Source organism: Giraffa tippelskirchi, chromosome 13, assembly GCF_054371585.1.
Source record: "Giraffa tippelskirchi isolate mGirTip1 chromosome 13, T2T-mGirTip1v1.2.pri, whole genome shotgun sequence".
Classification (NCBI taxonomy): Eukaryota; Metazoa; Chordata; class Mammalia; order Artiodactyla; family Giraffidae; genus Giraffa; species Giraffa tippelskirchi.
The window spans coordinates 123,175,758-123,203,640 of NC_137287.1; the positions used below are offsets into that span (position 1 = coordinate 123,175,758).

Here is a 27,883-nt window from a genome sequence, read left to right on the forward strand (position 1 = left end):
TCAGAGGAGTTAAGTAACTTGCCCAAGGTTACACACGGAGAGGGTTTAGAGTTAGAATTCAAATCAGCAGAATAGGACATTTTACCCTGGTGGCTCAGAGGGTAAAGCGTCTGCCTGCAACGCGGGAGGGAGAAGGCAGTGGCACCCCACTCCAGTACTCTTGCCTGGAAAATCCCAGAGACGGGGAAGCCTGGTGGGCTGCCGTCTGTGGGGTCGCACAGAGTCGGACACGACTGAAGCGACTTAGCAGCAGCAACACGGGAGACCCAGGTTCGATCCCTAGGTCGGGAAGATCCCCTGGAGAAGGAAATGGCAACCCACTCCAGTACCCTTGCCTGGAGAATCCCATGGACGAAGAGCCAGGTAGGCTACAGTCCACGGGGTCGCAAAGAGTCCGGACACGACTGAGCGACTTCACTTTCACTTTCTTTTACCCCTAAGCCATGTTCACCCTTAACTCACATATCCACCATATATAGCACGAAGGACTTGAGTTGTAGCTGTAGTGTATTATTTTTATTTTTTTTTAATTTTATTTTTTAATTTATGGCTGTTCTGGGTCTTTGTTGCTGGGAGGGCTTTTCTGTAGTTGCAGAGTGGGGGCCACTCTCCCGTTGCAATGTGAGATGTATTATTAAAAAATAAAATTAAATAAATGGAGGCAAATATTGTAAGCTGTTAAGATGTTAATCTGGCAGAGGATAAATGGGTGCTTGATATGTTATTTTTTGTTAGAATCTACTCTTTGAAATGTTTCATAATGAAGATGTTGACAAGCTAAATTTCATACAGATGGGGCATCATCTATGATTAGGTACGGCTTGAGCACAGTCAGTGTGGGGAGAGAGCAGTTTAGGCAAAGTGGGTGTTCAGGCCTTCCTGGCCATGTTTTGTAAATAATGTAACCGCTGGGATCACATGGCGCTGTGCATGTGCTCACGAGGTCCCTGCTTGCTCACGGGCTCCTTTGTGCGGTAGCCCTGCGCGAGCTCCACCTGAAAGGCGGCGGCCTCCCCGCTGCGCCCCCGCGGTGTCCGTGGGGTCAGCCCGAGCGGAGAGGACGCGGCGCGGCTGCCGCCCCGGCCGAGAGGGGAGACGAGCGCGCGGCTCCGGCGGCCCCTCCAGCCCCGAGCGCCGTGCACTCCGCGGGTTCAGGGACAGCGCGGGCAGGGAGGACAGCAGACGGCGCCAGCAGGGAGAACGGCGGTGCGAGGGGCGCAGTCGGCGGGATGGGGCCCCCGAGGCTTCACAGAAGAGGCGGGAGCCCAGCAGGACGAGGCGCTCGAGGCCCCTCAGAAGAGGGGATCCCAGCAGGATGAGGCCCCTCAGAAGAGGGGGGACCCCAGCAGGACGAGGCGCCCGAGGCCCCTCAGAAGAGGGGGGATCCCAGCAGAACGAGGCCCCTCAGAAGAGGGGGAATCCCAGCAGGACGAGGCCCCTCAGAAGAGGGGGGACCCCAGCAGGACGAGGCGCCCGAGGCCCCTCAGAAGAGGGGATCCCAGCAGGATGAGGCCCCTCAGAAGAGGGGGAACCCCAGCAGGACGAGGCGCCCGAGGCCCCTCAGAAGAGGGGGGATCCCAGCAGGACGAGGCCCCTCAGAAGAGGGGGGATCCCAGCAGGACGAGGCCCCTCAGAAGAGGGGGGACCCCAGCAGGACGAGGCGCCCGAGGCCCCTCAGAAGAGGGGGGAATCCCAGCAGGACGAGGCCCCTCAGAAGAGGGGGGATCCCAGCAGGACGAGGCCCCTCAGAAGAGGGGGGATCCCAGCAGGACGAGGCCCCTCAGAAGAGGGGGGACCCCAGCAGGACGAGGCGCCCGAGGCCCCTCAGAAGAGGGGGGACCCCAGCAGGATGAGGCCCCTCAGAAGAGGGGATCTCAGCAGGATGAGGCCCCTCAGAAGAGGGGGGACCCCAGCAGGGCAAGGCCCCTCAGAAGAGGGGATCCCAGCAGGATGAGGCCCCTCAGAAGAGGGGGGACCCCAGCAGGGCGAGGCCCCCGAGGCCCCTCAGAAGAGGGGGGACCCCAGCAGGGCAAGGCCCCTCAGAAGAAGGGATCCCAGCAGGATGAGGCCCCTCAGAAGAGGGGGGACCCCAGCAGGGCGAGGCCCCCGAGGCCCCTCAGAAGAGGGGGACCCCAGCAGGGCAAGGCCCCTCAGAAGAGGGGATCCCAGCAGGATGAGGCCCCTCAGAAGAGGGGGGACCCCAGCAGGGCGGTGGCTCCCGAGCGGCCTTGGTGCGCGGCCGCGATGCTCTCAGCGTGGCCGCTGGGCGCTCGCCAGTGCCCCGAAAGGCATCGGGGTGGTGGGCCCGCCCACTGAGGCGGCCAGGACGGCCCAGGGCCTTGGCGCGGGCCTGCGGGTGCGGACACGCGGAAGAGCTAAGCGGCGCACGCTGGGGAGAGCCCGGCCTGAGGAGCCGCGTCTCCGACGGGGACGCGCGCGTGGGGACGGCGCTCCCGCTCGGCAGAGGCCGCTTGCAGCAGGGAGTGAGGCGGCCGGCCACCTCAGGCCCAGTGTGGCGAGTCCATGGCGAAGCGACCGTACACCCGGGCCGAGTGGGTCGCCTTGGGGTAGCAGGTTCGGCAAGAGCAAGGGGAAACCGCTTTTGCAAGGACATGGGGCGGGGTGGCGCCTGGGGGGTTTGCGGGTGCTTCCTGAGGGAAGGAGAGGGGCGGCTTGCGAGGCGGCGTTGGGAAAGTGTGAAGACCCCGAAGGGCGCCCCAGCTGGCAGGGGTCCCGTCTGGGGTGAAAGTGAAGTGCAAGTCACATCAGGTGGTCAAAGTAGTGAAGCTTCAGCATCGGTCCTTCCAATGAGTATTCAGCGTTGATTTCCTTTAAGATTGACTGGTTTGATGTCCTTGCAGTCCAAGGGACTCTCAAGAGTCTTTTCCAGCACCACGGTTCGAAAGCATTAATCCTTCAGCGCTCAGCTTGCTTTATGGCCCAACTCTCACATCTGTACATGACCACTGGAAAGACCATAGCCTCGACTATATAGACCTTTGCCAGCAAAGTGATGTCTTTGCTTTTTAATACACTGTAATGTTGTAGTTATCACAAAATTAGCCAAAGCCACTTCTGTCTTTAAGGAGAAACCATTCTCCCTGTGGAGTGAATATCTATTGTGTTATTATTAACTTTTATTTTTTCCTCTTCAGCATCCACCCCACCCCCCAACTAATAACAAGATCCCAATTGATTTTCCACTGAGGAGGAATTCTCTCTCACTTTTGACCTGTGTTATTTGATAGATAGAGTTGAGTACAGGAGTTAGCTTTAGAACAGAAATTTATTTTTTCATAGTATTCCATTTGCCAGCCATGACCCTCCTGCATTCGGTCAGTGAAACCTGTTTTGAGAATGTTTGTTGCAGCTCTCAGCAGGGGTAAACATGGTTCCACTAATGGCATTTAGGGGTTGTATTTGCTTGGGTTGTTAGGAAAGCAGAGTTGAGAGCTGTTGCTGGTGTCAGATATTTTCTTGCAAGCTTTAGTTATAAGCATCAAAGCATTCACTTTTGTTCAAGCTACTTTGAGCTGTTTCTGTGACTCAAAACTGTGAGTTCAGACACATTCACTGTATACATCTGAATGGTTGAAATCAGTGCAGACATAGGTGTGGTGTGAGGACTACGTATGACCGCCTCTCACACCTCCAGTTGCTCAGCACAAGTCTCCTTCTGCAGGGAAACTGGGATCCTTCCTACTGACTCTACTTCAAATCAGGCTTTCATCCTTTTCTAATTTCAGACTTAAAAGTCAAATATTTGGGGGTAAACGTAAATGTATTAGTTGGAATTCTCCAGAGAAACAAGAAAAAAAGGGGGGCTTCCCTGGTGGCTTAGTGGTAAAGAATTCACCTGCCAATGCAGGAGATGCAGGTTCAATCCCTGGGTGAAGAATATCCCCTGGAGAAGGAAATGGCAACCCACTCCAGTATTCTTGCCTGGGAAATCCCATGGACAGAGGAATCTGGCAGACTACAGTCCATGGGGTTGCAAAAGAGTTGGACGTTTCATAACAGCTAAACAACAGCAACAATATACACATGCACACATGATTGTGAAGGCTGCCCAAGTCCAAAGTCAACAGAGTTGGCTGGTAGGCTGGAGACCTAGGGAAGAGTTGATGCGGATAGAGTCAAAGGGCAATCTGTTGACAGAAGTTCCTCTTCCTTGTGAGAGTCAATATTTTTCTTAAGACCTTCAACTGATTGGATGACATCCACTCACGTTATGGAGAGTAAGGTTCTTTACTCAAAGTCTGCTGATTAAAATGGTAATCTTATCTAAAAACACCTTCACAGAAACATTTAGGGTAGTGTTTGACTGAATGTCTGGGTACTGTGACCTAGTCAAGTTGACACAAAATTAACCTTCAGTTCAGTTCAGTCGCTCAGTCGTGTCCGACTCTTTGCGACCCCATGAATCGCAGCACACCAGGCCTCCTTGTCCATCACCAACTCCCGGAGTTTGCTCAAACTCATGTCCATTGAGTCGGTGATACCATCCAACCATCCCATCCTCTGTCGTCCCCTTCTCCTCCTGCCCCCAATCCTTCCCAGCATCATGGTCTTTTCAAATGAGTCAACTCTTCGCATGAGGTGGCCAAAGTATTGGAGTTTCAGCTTCAACAGCAATCCTTCCAATGAACACCCAGTAAATCAATTTTAAAATTTGGTATTTGATACAGGGAAGAGAATATAAATAAATATGTGTATAGATATAAATACTGTATATGTATATATTGTGTTGTTGTTCAGTCACTCAGTTGTGTCCAACTCTTTGTGACCCCATGGACTTTAGCCCGCCAGGCTCCTTTGTCCATGGGATTTCCCAGGCAAGGATGCTGGAGTAGGTCACCATTTCTTCCTCCAGGGGATCTTCCCAACTCAGGGATTGAACCCATATCTCCTGCATTGGCAGGCAGGTTCTTTACCACTGAGTCACCAGGGAAGCCCATATATATATATATATAGTATGTGTATGGAAGCCTGTGTGTGTGTGTGTGTGTGTGTGTGTGTGTGTATGTATGTATGCATATATATATATCCATCCCTTCTCCAGCGGATCTTTCTAACCCAGGAATCAAACCAGGGTCTCCTGCATTGCAGGTGGATTCTTTACCAACTGAGCTTTCAGGGAGGCCCATATATATATACACGTATGTGTATGTATATGTGCATTTTTATATAAACTAATACATATATAATTTATTAATTGAAATGAATAATAATGAAACAATACCTGTGAATTCACTGCTCAAACTAAGCACTATAACACAATGGGTATTGGTCAGTCCCCCTGTGTTCTTCCCCACTCCTGTTCTCTTGCCTCACTCCAAGTTTTGAATTTACTGCACTCTTATATTTAAAACATATTTCCTACTATTTCATATAACTACCGCATATGCATGCGTCCTTAAATAACCCTTGTTGTTTCTGAGCTTTCAAGAGCTGTGTTTGGTATGCAGTCATCTGTGACTTGCTTTTCTTTTCTTCATAGTATTTCTAAGATTCATCTCCGTTGTCATGTGTAGCTGCAGTTCATTCATTTTCATTGGTGTATGAAACTTCACTGGCTTAATAGAACATAATACTATTTCCGCCAGTACATTTTCAATAGACAATGGAGTTGTTTATGCCTTTTTGCTTTATGGGAAATGCTGTTGAAAATGTGCTTATGCAGGTAAACTTCAGAGATTCTGTTCAAGAGGAGATCTCAAATCCCTGGACCAGAAACATTGACATTAGCATCACATGTGAATTTGACTTGGAATCTCTGGTGGTAGGTCTCAGCAATCTGGGTTTTTAGATTCTGAAGTTCTCTCAAGTGTAAGAACCATGGTCCTGGGTATACACTAGGAGTTGGCCTGTTCATTTATGACTCAGTTTACTTTACTTGTTAAATATTTTTTCTCAGAATATCTCAGTTTTACTCTTCTTCACTTCTATGCTTTCATTTTTTATCTCCTTGGCTCAGAGCCTCTTGAAATAGTTTCTAAATAATTAATTTATTCCATCTTAATCTCTAAACCCTATCACAGACTCCAGGGTTTCTATCTCTAGGATTAATTTACTTTCTTCTGTTTCTTTTACCCTTTTACATCTGTTGGTTTAAATATTTCAGGTTTTATCTCATACTTATTTTAATTTCCAATTTTCATTCTGCTCTAATCTTCTTGAGCATCTATTATTTCTGTGTTTTTCATCTTATCATACATTTTCCTCCATATTCTTTTTTAATGGATTTCATTTTTACTCTTGGCAAGAAATGAGTCTAAAAATTTGTGAACTGAAGAGCTGACATTATAGTGGCAAAATAAGTTTGAGATTTTCTTAACCTAAGTTGCTTTAGCACCTACTTCTTCCTTCCCTCTTCTTACCTCCCCCAAATGAATTCCTATCCCAGTGAAGGAAATGCTTTAAAAAGTCAAAAAGTCATGGGTTAGGAGCTATTGCAATATGAGAGTTTCTCTCCTTTGGACCACATGGCTTACTGCCTAGTTGGCAACGTTGATTTTTCTAGAACAATGTTGATTGTTAACTAATTAACTCACATCCATTCCCTTTGGATGAAATTCTCTGTTCAGCTCATATAACTTGGTCCAGAAAAAATGATAGAATGCCTACCACCCACAATAGGCAGAGTAAGGGTCCCAGGAAGTTCACTCAGGTTATGTGTCAAATGCCTTGTGACATCAGAGAGACTGCCCCAGTGGGTAAGAAGATGCCTAGAGGGTCCAGCAGAAAGTGCATTTTCAGAATCTGTGATAGCAGAAGTCCTAGAATTTAGGATTCCAGTGTGAAACCTGAGTTAAGGAACTGCTCGAACAAATTTTGTATGCAAGAACTCTATTGGTATTTTTGATATAAGGAATAATAAATGACTAAATTTGGTAATGATGCTTAGGAGTTCTACTTAAAATGAGTTTTGCTAAATACTAGAGCAGTACAGTATAGGAATTAAAAGCATGAACTCTGGAGGCAGAATCTCCTGACTGTGTCATCTTGGACAGGAGCAGCTAGCCATGAATCCTGCCAGGTAGGTGGCTTTGGGCAAATTGTTTAACATCTCTGTGTCTCAGTTTATTCATGAGTGAAATTGAGACAAGAGCATAATTGTTTTAAAGGTAAAATGATTTAATGAATGTGAAATCCTTATACTATGCATAATAAATATGCTATTATTGTTATAATTAAATTTACATTTCTGTAGACACATCATAAATATCTCCTTGTAGTTCAGAAGCCATGACCTAGTCTTTGAAAAATCCTTATTTATAGCCACACTTTATTTTAATATTATATATCTTACTTAATGGGAAAAGATGTTGATTTCTCTGGGAAAAATGTTTTTAAATAATCCATTAAATATTAACTTAGATTTTTATTTATTTGAATACATTATGAAGAACTGCAATTCTCCAGAAGTTATAGCTTAGACTTTACTACTAAACAAAGAGCACGCACACACACATACACACACTCAAACGTGCACAGCTGCACTATGATTCAGTGTACTTGGTTTACAGTGTAAGCACTAACACAAAGAAACGTGTGAAGTCAGAGTCCAGACTTAATTTTTTAATGGATTTTCAGATAATGACCTTAAAATCCTTTAGTGAAGGATGTGTATCAAGCCAAGTCATACACATATGTGTTAGGGAATAATTAGGTTCATAAATAAGTAATTCAAAATAATGACTTATGAATTGATGTGCATTGTAAACAAGCTGAAATTGTGGTCATCCTCCTAGAATTGAAAATTAAGGGGTGGGCTCTTGCTCTAAGTCCTGACCTTCTTGTGTCCAAAAAAATATGAAATTAAATGCTTGTTACTTGGAAGAAAAGCTATGGCAAAGCTAGCCAATGTATTAAAGCGTGGAGACATCACTTTGCCAACAAAGGTCTGTATGGTCAAAGCTATGGTTTTTCCAGTAGTCATGTACAGATGTGAGAGTTTCACCATGAAGAAAGCTGAGTGCCAAAGAATTGATGCTTTTGAACTGAGGTGCTAGAGAAAACTCTTGAGAGTCCCTTGGACTGCAAGATCAAACCAGTCAATCCTAAGGGAAATCAATCCTGAATATTCATTGGAAGGACTGAAGCTAAAGCTCTAATACTTTAGCCACCTGATGTGAGAAGCCAACTCCTTAGAAAAGACCCTGATGCTAGGAAAGATTGCAGGTAGGAGAAGAAGGAGATAACAGAAGATGAGATGGCTGGATGGCATCAGTGACTCAATGGACATGCGTTTGAGCAAGCTCCGGGTGATAGTGAAGGACAGGGAAGCCTGGCATGCTGCCGTCCACGGGGTCTCAGAGAGTCGGACATGACTTAGCACCTGAACAATAACAACAACTTTTAAAATAATTTTTTTGGAAAAATTTTGTCCATTTTTCTCAAAATTCTCGAGGTGTCAACAAAAATTCTCGAGAAAGTCAACAAATAGTTGGAGAAATAATCCATTTAGAGAGAGTTATTTGAGCATGTGTAAGAATGGGGCCGAGACGGGACTAGAGTGACCTGGCTGCAGTGAGCGACCACGAGCAGTCCATTCTAGGGCCAAGTGCCACCTGGGCCTCAGAGACGAGAGGAAGACACTTTACTTGAAGCAACTGTCATTTCTCATCACAGCTATTTCCCGTGAGTTTCAAGGGCTAGAAAGGGAGATGGAAAACAGTCTGTCTTTCATGCCAGCTGTGATCAGTTGGTGGTGCCTGCCTGGATGGTGTTGAAAAGGAATCGGAAGTTAATTCTCAGGACAGAGTGCTACAGTCAGTTAATTAATTCTGGCCTTGTGAATAGGGAGAAAGAAAAGGAGAATCAGCTCACTCATGTCAGCATGGCCATCTCAGGCTGGAGGCATTTATGGAAGAAAAATAATGATCCTTTGTTCAGCTCTGAAATAAATCATGCCTGTGGGCCTGGATGAATTTTCTCTGCTTTCTGTATTGGTTCATATAATTGAAATACCAGATTTCTCAGTAGTTTTAAAAACTAGATAGCCTAAAACAAACAGGTAGCAATATGATCCTTACTTCCTAGCTGTTTATAGGTGAGTGAGCATAGTATATATCTGATTCATTTTTGTTTCTTTGCCAGCACAGTGCCTGGCGCATAGTAAGTGCCCATAATTTCTGGTGAGTCATATGTTCATCAGCTATTTCTTCCATGTGTCAGATGCTATCTTTGGACTCAAAAGTGAATAAAGCAGAAATACTATGTACCTTAATAGAGCTTGTGCTTTTGTGAAAGGGCTGAACGTGAAATAAATTAGTGCCCACATTTTGATGAGCACTAGGTCAAGACATTGCGCTTTGAGAGAGAGAACAATGGCGGGACCTGTGTCAGGATAAGGATTTGGGAAAAGTCCTTTGAGAAAGAGATTTAAGTTGAAATTGAGGAATGAGTAAGAGACTAATTTTGTTTGGAAGAGCATTCCAGGCTAATGCGACAGCATGTAAAAAATTTGGAGGTGGAAAGTTTGACAAGGCTGAATGGCTGGCTTGGCTGAAGTACAGTGCGTGAGAGGAGTGTGTCTGAGGATGAAGCTGAGGAGATAGACAGGACCAGGCTCTGCCGAACGTGAAGGTCGTACAAAAGAGTGTGAAATTGACTTCAGGAGGAATGGGAAGCCAGTAAAATCTGGAAGTGGGGTGAGCTGTGGAGGCTTTATTTGACGGATGTTTTAAAAAGTCACACAGCTGCTGGATGAAGACTGGGTTGAAGAATGGCTTATCGCGTGTGGGGGAACTTGCCCGAGACACGAGTGGCGGAGTGGGGCGGGCCATCTGGCAGCAGGAGCTGTGTGCATGGCTGCTCTGCGGTGCATGGCAGCAGACCCTAGAGGCTGCCCCTGGAGACAAGGCTGGGCTCGCCCGCTTGCCAGAGTCACCTCTAGTTCCTTCGGTTAGGAGGGTGACGGGGAGCAGACAGAAGTAGATGAGCTCCTGTACCCTTGCCCAGTTCACTTACAGAAGTTCCCAGCATCACTGGGGCACCATCTTCATTCGAATAGTTCTGCTCACACTTTCTCTAAATTCCCTTTTCCAAACTATAGGGAGCATCGTTCTTTACCATTCAAAGACAGAGACACGCTGGAGATGAGGTGGGGAGTATTGCCATTGTCATTTTCACTTGTAGCCTTGAACTACCACCTAGGGGTGATAATTGCCCTGTAAATTCTTAAAGTGGTCCTCAAAACTGTTTTCCCTAGTGGCTGCACCAATTCACATTCATGCCAACAGTGTAAAGGGTTTCCTTCACATCCTCACAATATTTGTTATTTGTAGGCTTCCTCATGATAGCTATCCTGGTAGTTGGGAGGTGAGATATCACCAATGTGGTTTTGATTTGCCTTTCTCTGATGATTAGTGATATTGAGCATCTTTTCATGTGCTGTTGTTCATCTGTATATCTTCTTTGGAAAAATATCTATTCAGGTCTTCTGCCCATTTTTCAATTAAGTAGTTTCTTTGTTTTTGATCTTGAGTTGTATAAGCTCTTTATATATTTTGGATATTAACCCCTTATTGGTCAAATCATTTGCAAGTATTTTCTCCTAGTCACAATGTTCTGCCATTTGCAATAACCTGAATGACCTGGAGGGTATCATGCTTAGTGAAATAGAAAAAGACTAATACTGCATGTCATCACTTACATGTGGAATCTAAAAAATAAAACATATGAATATAGCACACTAGACACACATTCACAGGTTTAGAGACTAGGCTGTTGGTTACCAGAGGGAAGAGGGTGTGGGGGAAGGAGTGAAATGGGGTTGGAGATTGAGAGGTACAAACTATTCTGCATAAAATAGATAGGCTACAGGGATGTGTCATACAGCATATGGAAATACAGTCATTATATCAGGGTGACTTTTAGTGGAGTATAATCTATAAAAGCGTTGAGTCTCTGTGTTGTACACCTGAGATGAATATGATGATGTAAATCAATTATACTGCAATTAAAAGAAAAAGTTCAGCTTGTGCAGTGGGTAGTCTCCAGAGACGAGGGAAGGTTTGAGAGGGGGTCAGAGTGTGATTTCCACCGTCTCTTCAGCATGACTCTGCCACAACAGGCTCGCTGCACCATCTCACCTTTCTGCAGGAGGTTCCCCAGTTAGTAAAATGGTGAACATTCTAGAACACCCATTTGAGCATCTCTAGTGTAAGAAACAGCATGAAATGGGAAAATACTTTCCAAGCCCAAGTCCTTCGGCAGCCTTTCAGTGAGTGGCCTGCATTTTGTCAATGCAGTTTAATAACCTTGTTTTATTCTGTCAGGGGAGCGTTATGCTAATTAAATCAGCAAGAAGGTATTGGGAGGCTAAATGGCCACCATTTGGTCTTTGATCAAGACACAGGCTTTCTCAAGTAAGTTGGTTAGAGAATCCGACTTTTGTTGTTCACATTGCCAGCAGCAATAAAAATCCATTTTCCCCCCAACCCAGAGATGTTTAAATACATGTTAATTGTCCTGCTTACTCTGAGAGGTTTTTTCTCAAAAATTGGTCCCGTTTAAAGAGCTGAGCACTTCTCGAGAGTGGTGAGAAAAGCAGGCCCAACTGAGCAAAGCCAGCTGAGAGCAATGCTGTTTTTATCCTTTTTATTAACTAGCTGTTTCCTTTCATCTTTGAACTAAGAAATAATGTCTGTTTTTCTGGGCTCCAAAATCACTGCAGATGGTGATTGCAGCCATGAAATTAAAAGACGCTTACTCCTTGGAAGGAAAGTTATGACCAACTTAGACAGCATATTTAAAAGCAGAGACATTACTTTGCCAACAAAGGTCCGTCTAGTCAAAGCTATGGTTTTTCCAGTGGTCACATATAGATGTGAGAGCTGGACGATGAAGAAAGCTGAGCGCCGAAGAATTGATGCTTTTGAACTGTGGTGTTGGAGAAGACTCTTGAGAGTCCCTTGGACTGCAAGGAGAACCAGACAGTCCATCCTAAAGGAAATCAGTCCTGGGTGTTCATTGGAAGGACTGATGTTGAAGCTGAAACTCCAATACTTTGGCCACCTCATGCAAAGAGCTGACTCATTGGAAAAGACCCTAATGCTGGGTAGGATTGGGGGCAGGAGGAGAAGGGGATGACAGAGGATGAGATGGTTGGATGGTATCACTGACTCGATGGACATGGTTTTGGGTAAACTCTGGGAGTTGGCGATGGACAGGGAGGCCTGGCATGCTGTGATTCATGGGGTCGCAAAGAGTCGGACATGACTGAGCGACTGAACTGAACTGAACAGAGCTTAGCCATTATTTCATGATTTTGGGTAATTTCAGTATTCGTGTAAATGAACCATCCACCAAGGTGAGCTTTGATGCCATAGGCTCTCTGTCAGTGGTCTTCCTGATCATATTCTAAAGTAGACACTGTCATTGCCAGGAAACAGCTCCACTTTATTTTGGGTTCCAGGAATCTCACTCTCCAGTCACCATCTTCGTATTCCTATAACTCTCCTCCTTTCTTCTCTGCTTTTGACAATTCTTCAGCCCCACCAGGGCCTACTAACTGCTGGAGCCACCACTATAACTAGTCCTTTAACCCCTTGAATTTTACTTCCTTTTCTATCTGGAATTTAAAAATTTTAGTTGAAATCGTTAAAGTTTTCCTTCAAGTATGTTCTCAACATTCTCAGCCTTCACTGTACTTATCAGAGAAAACCTTATGAGATGTTAAGTTCAAATTTTGCCTGTCTGATGCCCAAATGCAGTCCACTAACGAATCTGACCTAAAATACATACTTATTAATACAAGCAGACCCTCTGTGTTGCAGACTCATTTATTCCACATTCTCTGAGGACCTTCTTTCTTCTCAAACCTCAATACCCACCACACCAAACTTGGCTGATGATGTTGCTATTCATTTTGTTGATAAAATAGTCCAACACTCAGAGTTCACGCATCAGTGCCAATCATCTACTAAGTGGCAGTCTCCACAGTCTATACTCTTCATCCGGGTACTGCATACCATCCATCCGACAGTCGTGCTGCTGACATTGACAGGGCCTGGAGGACAAGTGTACTTGGAGGGTCTGAGTTCAGGTCCAGAGCCTTCTTTTCAAGGTTCATTCTTCTCTCCCTACCACAGAGCATCCCCGGAGGTGTGATCCATCCTCAGGAAATCTGACTTGGGAAGAGAATCTTTACCATCCCTGAAGCAGACACAACCCCTTTGAATAGAGAAATCCAAGATCTCAGGTTACTTTAATGCACTATGGGAATGGGGTGCAGGTTCCTGGGGGAAGCATCTGTTGAGGGGCAGAGCCCGAGAAGGACCAGAGGGACCCTGTCTCAAACCACAGAACCCCAGCCAGGGTCTCCGGGTGTGCAGATAAGAGCAGCGTGCCTGCCTGATCTGTGGTCTAAGAACACACCTCACCGATGGTACAGTAGGTGTTACCTGTTCCTGATTCAGTGACCTCTGTCCAGGAGGTATTCCCACTGTCTCCTACATTTGTGGTTTTCCTCCCTTCTCTGGACAATTCTCAGCATGCACACATGCCAGTGTCTTCTGTCTAATAAAACAGAAACACATTGTTGTGTAGCAGTAGGTACCTGGAAAACTGCCTCATACACAGTTTTTAAATTATTCATCAGACAAATGAAGGAACGTGTTTCCTACTGGCATGTCAGTTTTTACCCTATAAAACCCTTTAGTGTTCCCTCCCTCCCTCTCGCTGCCCACCCCCATAGCTGATGGTATAACTACTAAATTTGATACTTGAGATGGATTATGTTTTATCACTCCTTGCTCTATATGACAAAAACATTTTCAGTAACTACTGTGAAAAGGAACAAGTAAAACAATGGCAGAAAAGAACTACAGATGGGAGAAATTTTCTTTTATTATATTTTCTATTTATAAACATGCCAGAGGAAAAAATAATAAGTATATGTATAATAACAGGTGAAATAGCTCTGAAAAAGAAAACAGTGACATAGTAATAGTTGTTAATTATATCAGTGCAAGTGTTAATGCATCAATGCTTTTTTAAAAAATCTGTGCCTGCCTGTTTGTCTTTTGTTGTGACAAATAAGACCATGATGACTTCTCTTTATTAAGCAACTTTTAAAAAATTTAAGCACAAAAACTCCAGGTGGTCACATTAAAAGGACAGACTTGAAGTTTTTTTTTCTCCCGTATTCCACCCCCCCCCCCCCTTTATTATAGTCTCTGGGTGATCTGTGTTTATTTCACAGCTACTGTTGAAATTCAAGATTAGATAGTTCTGCAGGGCTTGAGCACACAGGCTATGCCTGAGGCAAGCTTGAAGAGTTCCAAATCTTCAAGAGTTTGTTCTTGGAAGAGATGCATGTGACTGAGTCTGTCTGAGTCCAGGGCCAGCTTATAACTGGAATTTCTCCAAATAAACTGCCATGTACCAAACAGTGTGGTCAAAATAAAAGACACGTGAGAGTTGGTCTGGCTTTTAGGCCACTATCGTGCAAACATCGTAGGGAAGGCGGACCTCATGGACAAACTTTGAACAACCACTGAAATCAGAGCCCATTTGTCTTCCGGTGATTTTCTCAGCTGTGGAATGGAGATACTATTTCTTGTTATTAGTTTTCTAGCAGATAAGAACTTTGAAATAATTTAAACGAAAGCTTGAAGTCCTTGGCAGGGCTCCGAGCTTTGGGGTGGCTGCCCTGTGCGGAGTAACAAAAGCCGGCGCCAGATCCCGGTCAGGGACGCAGGCTCTGCCCCCGCTTCCCTGAGTCCGCAGCCCCGGCCGGGCTCTGCGCTGCGGCTGCCCCCGGGCCCCAGTGCGGAGCGAAGAGCCACAGCGGCCTCCTGTCTCCTACCGCTGCATCTCGTCCAGTCCAGTCAGGAGACCGTGCTCTCGCCTAGCATGGAACCTTGACCCCCAGTCCAGATCCTCAGAGAAATGGCTGTGATCCATCTGCCTTGGCTCAGGTGTCCCCTGGAGGTCTGCCGACCTGTGGCCTGGGAGCAGAGCTCTGGGTAGCGAAGGTGGCGGCTGCAGGCCTGCCCGGTAGAGCTGTGGGTCGGGGAGGAGAGGCGGGACGGGTGTGCCGGGGTGCGGGTGCGGGGGAGCTCAGACCGGGCGCTCAGGGCCGTGAAAGGCTCTAGGATACTACTTTTCCAAAATGTATGCTTATTTGTTTGGCTGTGCTAGATCTTAGTTCCAGTAGGTGGGAACTTGGTTGGGGCATACGGGGCCTATTTCCCTAGCCAAGGATTGAACCCAGGCCCGCCGCATTGAGAGCATGGAATCTTAATCCCTGAACTGCCAGGGAAGTCCCTGTGTGATGTTATAATAGTGGGTATGTGTCATTGCACGTTCGATCCATTTCTATAGAATGTGCAACACCAAGAGTGAAACTAAACTGTAGACTTTGGATGGTTATGAAGTATCAGTGTGGGCTCACCCTTGGTAAGAAACGTACCAGTCTGGTGAGTGACGGTAATAAAAAAAATGGAGTAGCTTTACTTGTGTGAAGCCATGCTGTATATGCAAAATTTCTGTACTTCCCTCTCGTTGTTATAAACTTAAAATTGTTCTGAAAAAAATGTCTTTACAAAAATTTGAGAAGTTAAACCTGAACCTTTAAAAAAACTAGAAGGGAGACTTCTTAAGAACTTAAATATATTTGCTGTTTTCATTTTGAAAATGGGTCTTGTCAAAAAAATAAAATTTTCCACCTAAATCTATTAATTCGTGCCTAGGAAGTCTTAATATCCGCTGTCGTCTTTATTTTCTAAGATATTGTAGCACTTAGCTGGCGCTTTCCATCTCTTCTCATCCCATTCCTAGGACTCCTGTAAATGCCTTCCCTACATAGAGATCACCGTAGAGAAGTTAGAATTCATCTCTCATTTTTCTTTTTTTCTTTTTCCCTCTAAGTACACATTGCACATTTCTTTAAGATTTCATACTACTTCTGAGACTTAGAGTCTTCCATGGCTTTATGTCAGGTTAAGAGCAGTAGATAATGCGTAGACATTTTAAGGTTACTCTCAATTCCAAAATGCTTAGCGTTCTACTTACTCCTTTCTTTAAAAATGGGAAATAAAGTGGAGAAACATACTGTACACATAGAAAGAAATCTAACCTATGACTCAGCAATTCCATTTCAGTGAATTTGTGATAACACAGTAAACAATTCTCAATTATTATATATTAATGTATTATTACATTATTTACAATAAGAAACGGAAGCAATTTTAATGTCCCATATATAAAGGCTTAGTTGGAGTAATTATGGTATTCAATGAATTACTCTATTTAAAAAAAAAAGCATTGCCATTAGTGCTTACAAGAGTGTGATTATGATTTTATGAATTGAATTTTATATTAGACACACACATGACATGTAAAATACATACAAGCACCATATGTATAAATATTACAGTGAGTGAGTGATAGTATAAATTAGTATTTTCTTTCTCTATAATGATTTTCTGCATTTTCCAAATTTTCTACAATGAGCATGTATTATTTCTGTAATCTGGAAGTCATATTAGTTAAAACCTACAAAAAAGAAGCCTGATGTCCTTTTTGATATGGTAGTCTTGAAATTTCCTTCTAATAATGCAAGGAAAAGACTGTGTGCCATTTTATTCTTTAAAAACAAAGCAAAATGAACCACTGGGACAGACTGGGCACATGTATATCACGACGTGTAGTCAGTTCATAAGGTCCATTATTCTGTACATAGAGCTCAGAATGTACCCTGACATTCTTGAGCATCATCTGTAACTCATCATTCTTATGAATCTGTCATCACTTTCTCAAAGGAATTTCTACTTCTGTAATGTTACTTTTTCTGTTATGCCTTATTTCCACCAAAATAGTAAGAGGACATAAAGTCTATTTCCTTTGCTTTGTGTTCTCTCCTTGCCTGTGAGAAAAACTAATTAACTATGTTTTCCTTTATCTGATTTTTTCCCCCCAGGCATCCTGGAAAGTGGTCACAGAGACAGTTTTCTGGGATAGCAATTTCTGTATAGAAAAGACTTCCTCCAAGCCACCTAAAATGATCAAAAGTTTATCCACATTTAAAAAGATCAAGAATGTGTTGGAAGATTTATTTTTAGCTTTTGTGTTTATTATTACCAGGATATGAAGGTAGGTGACACAATAAGAAAACAGAAGTGGATAGAGAAGAAGGGAAAGCAGACCTCCTTTTTTCATTAATTTTTCGTTTTAGATTATGTATGACCTCAGTAGACTCTAGTACTGGGAAATCAATTAGTCATTCTCTCTCTCTCTTTCCATAATACTTGAGAGAAATGTGTTCAGTGTTGAACTTTCCAACAAAAAGGCAGGCTTTGTGCAAGCAGGAACCAGGCCCATCTGGTTCATCTTTGGAATAGTGAGTGGCACATAGGGCATGGTGCATAAATATTTGCTAAGTGACAGGTTGATTTTTGAGGCAGAAGTAGAAAATGCTTGTCAGTTAGGAAAGCACTTGTGACCAATGTCAGAATAATCTGACATTGTTTTGTCTTGACTTTTATTAACTAATATACTGGCTGCATTTTTCACAGAGTGTAGGGCAATATCAGTAGACTTTCTTTTCTATTTAGAAATCCTGTCTCACTTACAGCAAGCCTAGTACAAAGAATGCTTTTCCTGTATATTGTGTGAAGTAGGTTATCCCATCACCACCGAATACTGTAATATGTATCCTATATTAGTCTGCATAACCACAATACAGCCATCAAATTCAAGTCATTAACACTGATGTGTTACTACCATCTAATTTATTGCACCCTTTTCAGATTTCTTCAGTTGTTTCAATAATGTCATTTATAGCAAAAGGATTCAATCCAAGAATCATGTATTGTATTGAATTTTTATGTCTCCTTCAATCTGGAATATTTCCCAAGTCTCTCCTTGACTTTTGTGACATTGATCTGACAATTTGGAAATTTACAAATGAGTCATTTTTTTGGAATGTCTTTCAAGTTTGGTTTGTCAGATATTTCCTTACGATTTGCTGTTATGCATAGTTGGGCTTCCTTGGTTTGGTGGTTCAGATGGTAAAGAATCTGCCTACAATGCAGATGTGAGTTAGATCATTGGGTCAGGAAGGTCCCCTGGGGAGGGCATGGCAACCCACTGAAGTATTCTTGGCTGGAGAATTTCATGGACAGAGGAACCTTGTGGGCTACAGTCCATGGGGTCTCAAAGAGTTGGACACGACCGAGCAGCTAACACATAAATGGCAAGAATGTCACAGTAAGATGACACGGCTGTGACGACTGTGTCCTTCTCACTCTCCCCCGTCGGGTGGTGCTCGGTTCCAGCTTGCCCCTGTCCTCCTCGTGCACTTTGATCACTTCCCAATGTTTCCAACCAAAGGATGCTCTCTTCCGTTTGTGATTAATGTGTATTTTGTGGGGAGGTACATTAAGATTATATAAATACAAAATTCCTCATCAAAATTTGACGAGTAATTCTATGTTGATTTCCCTTGGCTCAATTTGGTGATGGTTGCCAAATGGTGACTGGCTGGTTCCATCATTCTTTCTGCATTTATCATTTGATGGAAAGCACCAATTAATGAATTTATTTGTTTTTTACTTTTTGTCCTCTTCACCCATCTCTCCCAGGTCTCAGCCCCTGCCTCTGGCAGTCACCAATCTGTTCTCTGTATCTAGGAGCTTATTACTGCTTCTTTTAGATTATGCAAATAAGAGAGGTTGTAGGATGTTTGCCTTTTTCTATTCTGTTCCATTGATCTGAGTGCTTGTTTTTATACCAATACTGTGCTGTTTTAATTAGTGTAGCTTTGTAATATATTAATTGTTTATGCCTAATTTTTTTTACTAGTGGGCACAAAATTCACCAGATAGCCATAAACCACAATGGAGCTGAAGACTAACATCCCTAGAAACATTATAAACAAATTCAAACTTAGGTTAATGTGAGTAAGGATTTTCTAAGAATAAAGCTTTGCAAATAAGTTGAACATAAAAACAAAAACCATTCTGCCTGAATTCACCACTCAGATGTCCCTGTACCTACTCTGGGGCAAAAAGATTTGAGGAGGGAGGGGTGCCAGCAATGACAGTGATTGAGCTGCATTTGAAGGGAGGAAGCCGAGCCAGTCTCCCACGTGTGGGGACTGGACACCTCCCGGGAGAGAGGCCTTGGGGGAGGGAGCGATGCGTCAGTGTTACGGCGCGTGCTGAGTGTGCAACCGTGGCATCCCTCGTTAATCAAAGTGACCCGAGCTTTGTCCAGTGTGCATTTTGGGCTTCTGTGTAACTGAAACAGCAAGTTCCTTAAGCTCTTTTTATCACTCGTCTTGGTAACGCCCTTCTTTTTATAACCAGAACACTCTGCTTCCAGTTCTTGATTCCTGTTTGTAATATACACAAAGTTTATGACTTGCTGACTCAGAGTCCCTCAGTCTGTTAATACACACTAGGGGTAAGTTAGGGACTTTGAAATAATGCACTAACTTCTTAATGGATCCGGAACGCCTTGTCGGGATTGCTGGTCCTCTTCCAGTGTGACAAATGGAATCCTGGCAGGGTGAGAGAGACATTCTCTCCACAGTTCCACAACAGTGGAAAAGCTGTAAAGGGACAGCTAATCAGTTGGTCTTTTCTGTTTAATTCCAAATGACTTCTGCTAACTACTTCCATTCAAAATCTATTTAAATAACCAAGTAATTTTACATAGAGACTAAATATGTCTGCATGGGTGTATGTATATATGTGAGTATGTATGTATAAATATGTGTGTATGCATAAAACCTCTCTCCTGTCTTTAGAAAATATTAATGCCAGTTTAGAGGATATATCTATATTAAGTAACAGGATTATAAAATAAATGTAAGAAGAAAGATGAAATAGCAACATCACCATCATCAATACAAAAGAAATGGAGCCAGTAATGAGTTTAATTCATAAATGTATGTTATCAAATCCCGTGAACTTTCTAGGAAGGTAAGGCCCCAGTCGGGCTTCTCAGGTGGTATAGCGCCAAGGACTCCACCTGCAAAAACAGGAGACGCAATTTAGCTCGCTGGGCCGGGAACATCCCCTGGAGGGGGAAATGGCAACTCGCTCCTGTGTTCTACCTGGAAAATTCCACAGACGGAGGAGCCTGGCAGGCTGCAGTCTATGGGGTTGCAAAGAGTTGGACATGACGTAGTGACTGAGCACAGACAAGGCCCCAGTTTTTCACAGGTATTCAATATAAAAAGGGAAATTACCTAATTTGCAGTGCTAAGATAAAAACAAACTAATTATTGTGAAAGGTACTCACATTCTTGAGTTAAAGGGACGACAAATATCTCGAGAGAGTCTTTATATGAGCTATATGCAATACACATTGTTCAGAGATGCTATTGATCCCAAAAAACTGAAAAGAATTACTTAGAAAATATAATGGAACTTATGGGGAAAATAAGGTTAGGCAAAGCATTCAAACCATGTGGGTATGTAATCAGAACAACAGTAAAAACAATACTAATTCTAGAAAAACCAAATACAAGTACAAAGATGTTACATCTTAATAAAGAAATATTACAGTAAATACAGAATTTTGTATCTTTGAAAAGAAGTGGAGAAGTCTCCTTAGAAAAGAGTATAAGGTGGATTGAAGCTGCAAAATCAAATTCATAGATAACCAAATGCATTAAGAGTGGACAGATTTGTGCAAAAATCATTTCCGAGACAGACCCCCAAATCAGTCAAGCGCAGAGAAAAACAATGAATGGGCATCATCTCGAGTCCCTTTGCAACTTGCCCTGTGCAGTTGTGATAGGATAACTTGCAACTGTGCTGTGAACTTGATGCTGGCATCATCCTTTATTTCCTGTTTGCGTATGAGTTAACTTACATTCAGAAGCAGGTATGGAACAACGGACAGTCCTTTTTATGTGACATATGTATGGGTGTTTTAGGGCACCAAATTCACCATCTTCTCAAAACTTTTAAGAAATTTTGATAAACAAAGATTGTGTTTATACACATATAACTCGTAATTTAAATTACCTCTTTTGTGTGTCATTGTGTGGTATTCAATTTACCATTTACAAATCTACATAATAGATATTCTACTAAATGAATTCACTGAAGTTTGGCAGTTAGCAAGGTGAGGGTATTTTTCATAATGGAAAGTGGTGTTTTTTTTTTAAAATCATTGATATGATTTTTTATGCTGTTTTTACATTCAGCTGTTTTACACTGAATATGAACTGGTGAACTGGGTTGGGAGTGGAATACTGTTTTTCTTAAAAATGGCACTATTTACGTGCTTCTATGTATTTCACCGTCATATTTGTATCACAACATTAAGATGAATAAGAGGAAATAAAACAGTCTCAGCGCGCGGTTTACTGTGAGAGCTTCGATAACACTTTAGAACGCAGTCGGTTTTGGCAAGTTTCTCTGTAACAGGTCAAGGTGGATCTTCAGGAAAAATCAAAGTTACTATATTATATGGGCTGTTGTGTTAACAGCACTTGAAGGAAAATGAAAACGGGTGCCTAGTCTAAGTGTGAATGGCGTATCCAATTTGGAAATAAATGACCACAGGATTGAAGACTATTGAAATATATGCCTGCCTTGAGTTTGGCCATTCAATCCAACCTTATGAAGTAAGTGCTAAGATTTAGTAGTAGCACTTATCACTTGATGACTCTCCGGGAGCTCTGATATTATTTTTGTGTCCTTTCCTCGTAGAGGGAGAAAATGCACAGCACCCACAGAAATACAAACACAGAGGAGCTGGAAAAATTAAAAGGAGATTATGATTATCAAGAAGTTGCAAATAATTTGAAATTCTAGCATTTTCCTCTTGGAATTAAGTTCTGAGATGAGACACTGCATATGTTAAATTTATAAATCTATGTAAGTTTTGGGTTCAGGAAGATTTTTCTCACCATCATTGTTTTCTCTATCCCTCCAATAAATGTCTCTTGAGAATGTATGTCCCAGGTCGCAGAGAAGTAGGAGTCTGAGGATTACAGGCTGGCTTTCAGTCTCCCACGTGGCTCAGTGGTAAAGAATCTGCCTGCCAGTGCGGGAGACACAGGAGACAGGGGTTTGATCCCTGGGTCAGGAAGATCCTCTGCAGGAGGAAAGGGCAACCCACTCCAGTATTCTTGCCTGGGAAATCCCATGGACAGAGGAGCCTGGCGGGCTACAGTCCAAGAGGTGGCAAAGAGTCAGACATGACTGAGCACATATGCATGCACGCACGCATGGCTGACTTTATCAGTCTAGAGAGATGAGTCATTCAGGAAGTTTTTAATACTCTTCTGCTTGGACAATTGGGAGTTTGGGAATTGGGGTTTCAAATTGGGCGAACCTCACTTAATATATTTTTGACACATGTCAATTAGGAAAATGATCCTGAGGTGTGACTTTCTCCTGTACATTGAGGAGTAGTGGCCAAATTATGATTGAAATCCTTGATTCTAAAATCTGACTGCCTGACTTCCAATCTTAACTTCATCTCATTGTAGGTTTGTCATTTTCAGAAGGTTACTAAATCTATACCAGCTGCAGGTCCCTCTGTAGAATAGGGAGGATTCTCATATGAACCTTAAACGATTGTAGTGAGGATTGGATGAGACAAGGCACACAGTGTCCCTAATAAAGTACTTGGCACAGAACAAACTCTGGGTGCACGTGAGCTTTCATCTTTATCACTATTATTATTACTCTAACTGTAGGGCCAGGCTGTGCAGGATGGATTTATTCTTCCAGGGCAGTCATAGCTACCCTTTGGAACGTGAGCACTAAAGATAACAAACTATCATCATTTATCTAAAACTTAGAATTGCTACACCACTTGTTTTCAGGTGTGTCTGACTGGGTTTGCATTACCCTACAATCAGACTCTGAGAGGTAACAATTTGCATGTGTGTTTCTGTTGCTGAAAACCATTTTATCAGCAAATTGTACATGAAATAGATATCATCACAATAGGTGAGTCACAGCAGTGGAGTCACAGGATATTCAAGAGCGTCTCGGAGTTTGCTTAGGTGATGCCATTGTGGTGAGTGACACGGGTAAGAATATATGCCTGTTTGGGTGGATCTAAACAACTGATGGACTGAGTCAGTCAATACAGAAGAGCACAATCAAGTGTTACTCTTTTTTTTAAATTATCTTTTAATCCCTGGTGTCTCAGCTGGTAAAGAACTTTACTGTTGAACAACTTTACTGATACACAAAACTGCTACCTTCATCATAAAAACAATCCAGATCACCAAAAGGAAAGTGGCAGCTTGAAGATACATACGTACCATGTTTCATTCTCACTAATTAAAACAAATCACAGGATGGTAACAAATATCTTAATATTTCAGAATGAGTGCATTTAAAAATTAGCCTTCCTCAGAAATTGGCTGAATTGATCATTATTTTGTTTTAGATAAAGATATGTTCTAGGAGCGTTACTGTTTAAAAAAAAAAGTAAACACTAGAAATGCCAATTAAAATATATGTGCAAATCAGTATATTTTTGTCAAAGGTAGAGGCATTAGGTGTAAATTGTCTTTAAGTTTTTCTTTGCAAATTACTCTCAACATAATGTTTTATTTTTATTTTCCCTTTGTGATGGCCAGTTTTATTCTTTTAGCCCTAAAGATAACCTCTTGCAGACACCATCAATCTCTTTTCTCTTTCTTCCTCTGTTAAATTAGCCTAGTATTCTCCAATGTGGTTGAACTCAAACATCTACTGTCTTATTCTGTGGCAGGCATGAGTATTCATGTAACATTTATACGTTCTCCCGTTCTTCATAACAAAATCATGGTTTCATGCAGGGCCACAGTGTATGGCTACATACTCTCTCTTCCTGGTTCCCTTGCAGCGAGGCTCACTTGACCACACGCCACAGGGCTAGCCACTGATACCTGAGTAGAAGTCTAGTGGGTGTTTCTTGGAAATCCTTTGTCTTCCTAAAAGAAAATTACTGAGACTGGTGAAGACCTTTCCTTCTTTTTATTGCTCTGACTGCTGATGTGCTGAAGATAAAAGCCCGCATGCTAGGCATAGAGGGGAAGAAACAGCCTGCATCCATGGAGACATGACTTAAGCAGCTGCTGAATGAAGAGCAGCAACTGTGTTATCTCCAGACTTTTTATTATGTAAGAGAAAAAAAGAAGCCCCAGTTTGTTTAACCCACCATGCATCAGTTTTTCTGTAACTTGCAGCTCACTTAGCCATGTCCCTACAAGCACATTAATCCCTGGACACTGCTGGAGAAAATCAACCTTTATGACTGGTCTTTATTTTAAGTCATGCTTGTAGAATACGTAGGATCACAGCTGTCAGTCCCGTTATGCTTTCCTGATAGGAGTAAGTTCTTTTCTTTCTTCTTTCATGGACCTTGTAATCACTATCTCCTCTCTGTCACCTGAAACAGTCACACTTTCGTTAGAAAATGGAAGCCTCCAGGGACATTCTAGCCAATCCTCTCCCACATCTACCTGCACCGTGCATCAATTCTCATCATGTTTAATCAGCCACAGGAAAAGGTACGCTCCTGCTTTTCTCAAAGGCAATCCTTCCATTTTTGCTCTGGACCTGCATCACCTCTGCCCTTCACTAGGATGCTGCTCCTTTTTTTCCTCCTTTTTCTTCGGCATCTTCAATTTGTCTGTCATTACTAGATCATTACTGGAGGAGGGAACAGCATCCACTCCAGTATCCTTGCCTGGAAAATCCCATGGACAGAGGAGCCTGGTGCACTGCAGTCCATGGGGTCACAAAGAGTCGGGCACGACTGAGTGAGTAACACATATTAGACCATTACAAGAATATAAAAATTCTAGTACTTTTCATCTTTGTAAAAACTTGCCTTCATGCTTCTTCTTCCTTTAGCATCTGACCCATTTTCCTACTCCCTTTTCTATTCAGACAACTTGAAAACAATTTTTAGAGTGTGCTGCTTTCTGAAGTTTTTTTCAAGCAGGATTATAATCCTGCTTATCTTCCTACAAGGCTAAACCCGTCTCCCAATCAACAACCCCTGTGTTGACAAACCCACAGGACTGGTTTTTTTTTTTTTTTTTTTTTTTTTTAAACACATTGACAACATTTGTTGCAGTTTATTAATCTTTCTCTGAAATTATTCTTTTTAAAACACTACATCTTGGTTTGCTTCCTTCCTTACTAGCTGCTGCTTTCTGTCATCTCCAAAATGATAGAACTCTTAAGGCTAAATTTTACACTATCTTTTTTGCTTATCTATATTTTCTCTGCAAATAATATTATCCCCTAAATAGTAAAAAAAAAATGTGTAAAATTTTACATTAATTCCTAGTGACCTCTGCTCTCAGCTCCAGACCCGTATACTGAAATACCTACTTGACGTCAGGTAGAAATCTAATGAACATCTTACATGTGACACATCCACATAAATGATAGTTGCCTCTTCCATCTCTGTTTGGTCCAAGGTTTCCGGTTTCCTCTCTCAGAAACTAGCACCGTCGTCGCCAGTCCTTAAAGCCAGAGATGGAGAATTCAAACCTGACATTTCCCTGTTCTTAATTCCCTGGACTCAGTCTATCAGCAAGTCCTGCTTGTTCCATCTTCAGAACCTGTCTTGTATACCTGCTTTACTTTTTTCTGTTACATAGCATCCATGATAATCTTTTGAAAAGGGAAAGAATTCACTGTAAAGGCTAAAATTGAAAGGGGTAACTATACCAATTGGTGGCAAGGCTGTGGAGCATTGAGATTGAGCACTGAGTACAAGCTTTCATCAATAAAATGACTTTAAAAAGAAGAAGCATGGCCTGGTAAAGTTGAAGATATGCCCTAGTTCTCTTCCTAAAAGCATCAAGAATGAGTGTATGTGTGCAGCAGAGACAAGGACGATGGTATTCACACCAGCAATGTTCGCAATAACCCCCTCCCCCAAAAAAGGTAAAGCCAAGGTTCATGCACAGTGGAACGGATTCAGACATTAAATGGAGGGACAGTCATGCAGTGGAAGACTACAGAACCATGCAAAATGAGTAGATTACAGCTTCATGCAACAACATGGGTGGGAATTCATCCACGTTCTTGAACTTGTATCAATAATACTTATCAAAAGAAGCCAGACACAGATTGATACAAAGGCAGTTTCACATGTGTAAAGTTTACAAATCTGGAAATCTGAGCTATTGTGTTTATCAGCTCATACTCAGGTGGGACAAGTGTAAAGAAAAGTAAGAAATGAAAGTCAGAATAGCAGTTACCTGAGAAGGGAACGGAGGGTGGTCTTGAGTGACAAGGGGCGGCCAGGGGGGCTCTGGGATGCTGGCGAAGTTCTGCTCCTCGCCTCGCACTTGTTTTCACAGTGGCATACCACGTTGGCATCCATGCTTTGTGTACCTTTCAGCATACGTGTTGTATTTTAGAAAAAAATGCAGATATGAAATATACAAATAACTTGCCTGAATGAAACCAGTGTGTGTAGAATGAAATCTAGACACCTGCTTGTGTCTGACAAGACCCTGCAGGAACTGACTGGGCTCCTTTGCAAACTCATCTTGAAGTCCTTTGCTGCTTGTTAACCCCTCTGAATCTCACCTGCTTTCTGCCAGTGCCTTGGACATCTGAGGCACTCTTTACTCACTGTTCCCTCTTAAAAAAAAAGCAAAACTATCCTCTGACTTTTGTTTGATGAGCTTCATCTAATCCTAGGTCTCAGGCTAAAATGTCATCTCTTCAGAGAAGAAACCTGGAATAAAGGGTCCACCTCATACCCGCTGGCACACCGCCCTGTTCGTTGTCTCCTCTGTGCCTGGAACAGTTTGTGATTCTCCTGGTGCTCCTTACTGATTTGCTGACTACATCCCAACTGTACTGGAGGTCCTTGGAAGGCAGAGATCTTTTGCTTATTTGTTTGCTTATCATTGTGACCCTAGGGCTTGTCACACAGCATACTTGGCTAAATAGCACTGCAGGAAGGAAATCATAGCCCTTTTGATGACCTATTTGAGGAGTATTAATGATTACATAATTAGACATTTTCTTCTCTGGTTCATGAGTGATTCTGAGTAATTAATTTTTTCCATATCTTTTTTCACACAAACACAAAATACCACATTGAAAATTGACCCCATGTTAAGAACAAAAGTGCTGTCTCCCAAAATGATTATACAGAATAGATAATGCTTCAATGATGATAAAGTCCTGTTTTTCTTTTTTAATTTCTATTTTTTAAACTGTTTTAAGAGTTTGGCTCCGCCGGGTCTTAATTGCAGTGTGTGGCTTCAGTTCCCTGACCAGGGATCACACCCGGGCCCCACAGCACGAGTGCGGAGTCTAAACCACTGGGCCACCAGGGAAGCCCCTGTTAAGTCCTGTCTTGAGTGAGAGATGGTTACAGCTTATCAGCGACCACATAGGAGGGAAGGGAGCGGAGGAGCAGCGAGGTGAGACGGTTTCTTTGCGGTAGGAGGTTTGTTGGGAGAAGAGGAGGAGGGGGAGGAGCAAAGAGGAGGGAAAGGGATAGAGGATGAGCTGGGATCCCGTCTGACGCATCTGCCAGGTGTGCACGGGCGAAGGTGAGGGCTGAAGGTGGCTCGGCCAGCGGCAGACCATGAGCGACAGGAAGACTGTGTCTTGGCTGCCGACGGACCCCGTGTGTATGTCTCTCATGATAACGTCTAATTGCATGTATGGTGGTCCAGCCATTTCTTTCCAGGCTCTGCGTTTAAGAAGGCAGCAAACAGAACTTTACTTTTTCACCGAAGCACGGACAGTGGTGCTGTTTGCCTTAAGAAAGGGCCGCCGCCTGTCCTGTGACGGTCTTCAGGTGCCCGGCGTCTGTGGCAGACGGTCAGGAGCCAAGGGCCGCAGTGCCGCAGGGCCCTCAGGGTCCTCACTTTCAGGCCCTGCCCCGCTCTGCCAGGGTCGCCATCTAGTCCCAGTCT

General features: G+C 43.1%; 1 long non-coding RNA gene across 3 annotated transcripts in view; it reads left to right on the forward strand.

Moving 5' to 3' along the window:
- The window catches only part of LOC145532423 (uncharacterized), a 600,217-nt gene that overhangs the window by 92,974 nt on the left and 479,360 nt on the right, over positions 1 to 27,883 (forward strand). Inside the window, exon 6 of one of the 3 annotated variants that reach the window (XR_014073224.1) lies at positions 16,934 to 17,106. The exons of the other annotated variants lie outside the window; for them this stretch is intronic. This is a non-coding gene — a long non-coding RNA (uncharacterized LOC145532423). The remainder of the gene's footprint in view (positions 1 to 16,933; positions 17,107 to 27,883) is intronic. 3 annotated transcript variants of the gene reach the window in all.